Below are 7,237 nucleotides of genomic sequence, written 5' to 3'. Positions count from 1 at the left end.
GTTGCGTTCTGCTACACATTTACGAAGCACGGTATTTGCCATCATTTTGCAGTGGTTAGGAACGAAGATGTGCCAAAAAAAAGTACCAAACGAGGTCGCTTTTGTTTCCCCGTCTTTTTATTAGCTCATTTTGCCTTAGCAACCACAGTGACGCCACCTTTACTCGGACAGGTAGAGCCACATACTCCTTTTACAAGCTTTATTAGTTTTCCTCGCCTAAATAGAATGAAGGTTGTAGCGATGGCATGCATAGGTGTGCGCAGGGTTCCCCATTAGAGGTGGCCGAAGGTTCATCGCAGCGACCCCCACCCTATTAAGTCCATGTATGGGGCAGATTTTGCGCCGCCCCCCCCTCTTAGGTGACTAGAAGGGTCAATGTACGGGGCAGATTTTGCCCCCCCCCTCATGCGCACGCCTATGATGACATGCAAGTAGTGGAATAATTCTTACATTACACTGCACAAAAATGCTGAAAGGGACACGCCAATAAATGGGGCTGATATTAGCCAGACATGTGGTGCGGTGAAGTTTCTTGCTCTAGAATTTGCGCGCGAAATACGTTTTACCTCACATAATTAGCAAATATGTATTGACAGGTAAGGAGACACGTTATGTATGTATATAAAGCGACAGCAGGAGTGACAGCTATACAATGCATTTTTCCTTTTCTCATCCTCCAAGGCCATTTCTGTCCTTGGTCTCAATTACCCATCAGGAGCATCGTGTGCTCTCCCATATTTACACACTGCAGATAGAATTTCCTGGAAGAGCCCTCTCTCACACTGAAACGAGCGTCTCGACATAGTAAACTCGTTCTAAGCGCCAATTAGATGAAAGCCAGTTATTACACAGCGCGAAGCTGCCACATAAATAATATCATCACGTTGCAAAGACTCGTGACGTCAAGGCATTTTCCACACGGCGTGTGGTTACGCAAGAAGTGTCTAAACGATGCGTATGCGTACAACTTGCTCAGCCTATAGCTCGTCTCGTGGGTCAAAACGTTTTCGTTTTTAATCAGTAAAAGGCGCCAAAGTAACTTTCATTGCGGCAAATACGAAAATTGTAAAATGCGAGATGACAGCTTTCTTCGCGTGCCTTCAGAAAAATAAACGATGGTAATTTGGCCACAACCTTAAAATATTGAGACAATCGCAGATAATTTTGATGTTTTAACGGCGGATCTATTTAAGCCGACCGTCGGTTCGTGCAGAGCGAACAGAAATCTATCATCATAACGAACCGTCGCGCGTTCTCTTCGTCCCCCTCTTCATCTTCTACTTCGTTCCCAGAACACGTGTGCCAAATTGTCCGGCGTGAGATGCAATAACTCTGATGGCCGAGAGAACGAATAGAGAGAGAGAGAGAGAGAAAAGTGAAAAAGAGACAGGAAAAAAAAGAAAGAGATAGTAAGAAACAGAGAGAGAGAAATTCTAGGCGAAAAGAATTTTTGTCAAGGCGGGATTCCAACCCACGTACTCGCGATCCGAAGGCGAGCGTCGCAACCACTCGGCTATCCAGGCACTCGAGCAAAGCATAGCATAGCCTTGCCTAGTAGAGTATAGCAAGAGGGTGCGAAAGGAAAGTGGTGGTCAGGATGGGAGGTGTACGGGTGAGGAGGAAATGGAGGAGGGGAGAGAGTAAAGCATTGCATAGAAAGAAAGAGAAAGAGAGAAATAGAGAGAAAGGATACAAAGACAGAAAGAACGAGAGAAAGACGAAGAAAAAGAGAAAGAATCAAAGAAAAGGAGAGACATATCTCTGTCTTCCTCTTTCTATCTCGAAAGAGGAAGCGAGAAGTAGATAAAGAGAGAAAGACAAGAAAGAGAAAGAAAGAGCGAGAAAGTGAAATGAATACATAAAGAGTAGGGGTGTGCGAATATCAAATTTTTCGAATACGAATCGAATACGAATGTCCCCCTTCGAATATCGAATCGAATATCGAATATCAAAGGAAAAATGCCTCCACAGTAACAATATTTCATTTAACATGTAGCTATTTGGAAAAAAAAAACATTAACAGCATGACTGGCAACATTACATACACTGCTATCTCCAGAACACAATGTCCAGGCGAGCACAATGCACATCACAACACAAATATCACGGCACAATGAAAGTAATGACTAGATGTTATCATGAAGAAATATGAGTTGCTCCACATGATCCCGCAGCAGCCGCTCCCTTCTGACAGACACACTCCTCCCCCCCCCCCCCTGCCACTGAAAAGGCACGCTCGCTTGGAACAGAAGTGGCTGGTATAGGGAGGTACATGGGGCAAAGCTTTGCCAGACTGGGGTATCTGAACAGTCCGCCACCAGTCACGTGGGTCACTGTCTTTCTTCAGAAGTGGTCCCGCATAGTGAATGAGTGGTAGTGCGGCACGTTACGGCCGCATAATATTGAAAATGTGCGGTTACATGATCGCCAACAGCGCTGCACGTCGGAGATGCACCAGCAATAAATCATACGTATTGGGGTGCTCGTCGCACGCACATATCGTGCCTCCGTGTACTTACGATGTGTATCGCTCCTCTCGGCAACGTTTTTAGCTATACGAACGCAGCAAAAATGTGGAAGACTAGTTATTTTATGCATGATAATCGAATCGCATATTCAAATTTTTCGAATATTCGAAGTTATCGAATATTCGAAATTTTTCGAATACGCGATTTTCGAATCGAATACGAATATTTCGAATGTAATATTCGACGGATATTCGAAACTTTCGAATATTCGCACACCCCTAAAAAAAGAGAGACAGAGAGAAAGAAAGAAATAGCAATCAACAGAGACAATATATACATAGAAAAACAGAGAGATGAAAGAAATAGAATGAAACAGAGGAAGAAAGAGAAAAATGAAAAAGAAGCAAGTAAGGCCGCCCCAGCTCCGCACTTCCATCAGGCTTGTCCCAAATAGCGCGAAGCTGCCCTGATTCTTTAGGCATTAGTCCGCTTTGACAACAGCTACATCCTCAAACATCGTGCTGATTTGGGAGAGTCACTTTGGAGAGAGCAACTCAATATTTACAGATGCTCGTCGTTTCTCATTTTGGGCCGGAAGAAGCGAAAGTGACAGTACTGCAGCAAGGCCAAACCGCACGCATCACAGGTCTGAGCTCAGGTCTGAGCTCAGGTTAATTGTTGGTAGTAAAATGATATTCACAGGCTACACCATTGAAACTGCCAACTCTGTCACGCTTAATGTCATTCCGCCTCACCTGTGAAGGAATAATCCATTCACTCTAGGATCATATTTTAAAACTATTAGTTTCGTTTTATTCCATTCGTTTCCAGCACGGGGACTTTACGGGCTACGGCGTTCAGGTGCTTAGGTCAGGGGCGTAGCCGGGGGGGGGGGGGGGGGGGGGGGGGGGTTCAATCCCCTTAGCCCCAAATTTTTCAATTTTGCATGTGTAGATGTACATGCACACATACAAACGCACGCACGAACATACATAAAGTAATGGATGAACACCCCCTCCCCCCCCCCCCTTAAAAAATTTCTGGCTACGCCCCTGGCTGAGGTGAACAGGTCACTGGTTCGATTCCCGGCTGTGGCGGCCGCATTTTGCTGGCCGCGAAATGCAAAACACTCGTGTACGCAGTTCCAGTTGCTCGTTGAAGAAAATAAGGTGGACAAAATTATTCCGGAGCCCTGCACTACAGCATCTCATAAACCTTACCTTAAAAGTTAGCCTCAATGAATGAACCGATTATTCGACCAACCAACCAACCAACCAACCAATGAATGAATGAATGAATGAGCCAAAAAATTAATGAATCAATCGCTCAATCAACTGAACAACGTATCAGTCAACTGATCAATTAATTAATTGACAGATCAATCAATTCTGCTACTAACTTAACCATTCCACCCAACGGACAATCTCGGCAATAACAGTTGTGTGACTGTACATAAACCAATTATTAAGGGGAAGTTTGCCAACAGCATATAACTAGCACTTCTGCGAACATTTAAACTTTCACGTATTAGTCGGATAATTGTTGCTATTCAATTCATTTTCTATTCGGAAATTCGTCATTGCAGGTTGGCCAACGTTTCTATTGGCCGCGAGATTGAGCGGAGTCGCCGCCGGGTGGCTTCTGGCTGAACCGCGCCTAGTGTGGATTGCTCCATGCGTCGTCTGCTAGGTCACGTTGTGTTTGCATGTGCGCGTGCGTCATGCAGGGCGGTTTGTTCCGTTGCGTTAGTGTAACTTTAACCACTCGTACGTATGCCTAACACGATGTAAAGAAGCATTTGGCCTTGATCGGCTGTATATATACTGTAATAAGATCAGTGAGTGCAGTTGTCAAGAGTGCTGCGTGTGGTCGTCATTCACGAGTCATATCAGTGTAGGTGCCGCTCTGTGGTCCAAGCGCATTGCAATGTGCACTTGGTGTTGTCCTAAAGATTAGAAGTATTAAATCTCATGTGAATATAGCCTCTTAGCGGCTCGGTGGTAAAAAAAAAAAAGCTCTCATGCACTTGCGCGTTGTGGTTAGGTGTATAACTTCGGGACTGTCGTTTATAGGTTACGCGACGAGCGTTAGTTGTGTACGGTCCTGGTCCCACTACAGAGAAATATTTCTGTCAAGTCACGTCTGACACTTCGGTACTTAGATGTCTTCTAAAAAGAACAGAAAAAGGAATGACACGGAAATCGCAAAACTGAGTTGCCTTGCGCAATTATAACTTGTGGCGAAATGTACACAAAGACACCTGTTTACTTAGGTTAAGGTACGCGTTAAAGAGCCCTGATGGTCAAAATTATTCCATACGGCGTACTTTACATTTATGTCATAGTAATTTCACGCGAAGCCACATCTTTTTTTCTTTACATTACCTGAGCGTTTGTGTTGCGTTGTTATAGTAGATTGATGAAAGGCAGCGAACATTATTCGCATAAAAAAAAATGTATTTTGGTCCCGTGAAATAACCGGGCCTTTGTTCCATTACTGTCGTGCAAGTAACCAATCAAAGAAAGTTCCGTGCTATACAGTTACCTTTGTGTACTGTTATTGGAATAAAAAGAAGCGTGTGCGTGTTAAACGTCTCCGCTGTCAGCCACGTACATTTCCTCAGTAAACCTATCAACTGTTCTACATTTGATGGAGAAGTGAATAAGATATGCGGATGAATATTTGAGCACGCAGTGCACATAGTGCTATTTGAACTCATCGTGCAGGAATACGGGGTTTCTTTTTGCCGGGGGTTATCCAGATGAACAAGAAGTAAATAAATTCAGTCGTGCTACAGCAATTCGTAGTAGGAGGAACACAGGCTAAACATGTACAAATAAAACAATAAGAAAACGTCATCCATTGCGAAAACGCCGACTGTTGCCGAAGGCGAGCAACCAGTTCGTTGGCAGAATGCACTTCTCTCACAAGTAATAGTGACGTTCGGCGCGCTTCGTGCATTAATTCGGGAAGGAAGAGCGCACATAATACCAGAAAGCTGCAGTCAACCCATTTTGTTTGCCGGAAATCGGGTCAAATCGCTCACAGCAAAGCGCTGTTGTGTGCGTTAGTATACGCGCCGACAACCGCCTATCCACACTAGCGCGGCGACGGTGCTGCCACCTGTAGCCCGATCTCGCGGCGAATAGGTTCGAGCATGTTATAATGCTATAATGCACGGTATATGGAAGCAGTTACAGATGAAAGCGGCGATTATTACGAATGATTCTGTAGAAGTAGCAGTTGATGCTCGCGGGAACCGTTTACTGAGCAATCGCATCGAGTCGGTCGTTTCCGCTCAATAATAATTGGCAACAATTCAATAATGTTGCCTCCGTTTTAAGCAGCTTACAAATTTGCTCTCTCGATTTAGGCGAAACAATTTGTTTTACCACTCTCAACTTGTTGCTATTATATTATGACAGTGCGTCGATGATGTTAGGACAATGCACGCTGCTCTCCTTTGTCATCTGTTACAAAGCTGTTCAGGCGTTTTTTTCATAAGATATGGTTAAGTCGCTGCAAAATATCAGCCCCTTCCAGCTGTCACTACTTTAGAACCTTCTCAGCTGGTCGCTAGTCGAGTTGTTAGCGTTATCACACGTGTACCGTACCACAATTAAGGCCATGCACTTCTTTGTTACCGAACACCTCCCCCCCCCCCCCCCCCGTGTCTTCTCGCTACATTTATATTACTCTTCGTTTTTTGAAATACAAACTATTCGCGCCTCGGATTCGATAGTTTAAGTTCGGTTTTATGAAATAATTTTATTCGATATGAAACTTTCGCATTTGGAACACTCCTAGAAGTAATCGTTGCGAAGTTTAATCCCTTGCGTCTTTGTTTCATAGGTATGTGAAAAAAAAATATCTGGAGCACTGTATTTTAATAGCAGTGCACAATGTAGCTTCATGACGCGACCTTGTTCCTTATTTCATCCCTCCGAGGTTACTTTCAAGCCAACCTCAAGGTTACTTACAAAGGACTTCGAGCATCTTTATAACTGGCTTCTATGGTCGGCCTTATAATTGGCCACTCTACGTTCGCCCTGCAAAGTGCGTAGCATGCAAAGTAGTTGTTCCTTGGCGCTGCCCCGAAACTTCCTTAACAGTGCTGTGCTTTTCCCGCATTTCTTTCGCCTTGTCAACTTTTTCCTCTTCTACGAGCAAAAAACAAAACAAAAAATAAACAAAGCAAGAAGCAATGACGCTGTTGTTCATAAAGATAAAATTAGCTCTTTCTTTTGTTTTCAGTTGCTTCGAAATGCTTGCGCGAGCGGGTGAGAAGTGCGTCCCATGGCGAAAGGGCACCGTTGGTAGCATTCTAATCCTCGCTTCACTTATGCACGGGTGCAGACCACGCGTAATTGAAATTTGATATTGAAACTTTGTTTCGTCGCATTAATTACTCGCGTTTTGAGCACGTTGGGCGTTCTCGCTCACTACCACGCTCCCGCAGCGAGGGACAAGAATGGGGCGTTCTCAGCTAACAATGCTCATTGAGTCTTAGTTGCAGCTAATCTCTGCCTTTGTCCTTGACGCTGTTTACGCCTAAACAAGGCTCATATACTTGGGCACGGGAGCCTTTGTTCAAAAGCGAGCGTTATTACGCGTTTCGTAACCTCCGAACGACGTCACCCAAATCCTTCAAAGCTCGAGCAAGGGAGGGCCATCGAATTGAGGAAGGAGCAAAGGAGTCAAGGGTAACGAAGATAAGGTTTCTTTATTTATCCTTTAGAAAAATAAGCGTCGACGTAACACAGATGGCT

The sequence above is a fragment of the Rhipicephalus sanguineus genome, chromosome 2 (assembly GCF_013339695.2).
Source record: "Rhipicephalus sanguineus isolate Rsan-2018 chromosome 2, BIME_Rsan_1.4, whole genome shotgun sequence".
NCBI lineage: Eukaryota > Metazoa > Arthropoda > Arachnida > Ixodida > Ixodidae > Rhipicephalus > Rhipicephalus sanguineus.
Note: the sequence above shows the minus strand (reverse complement) of the source record.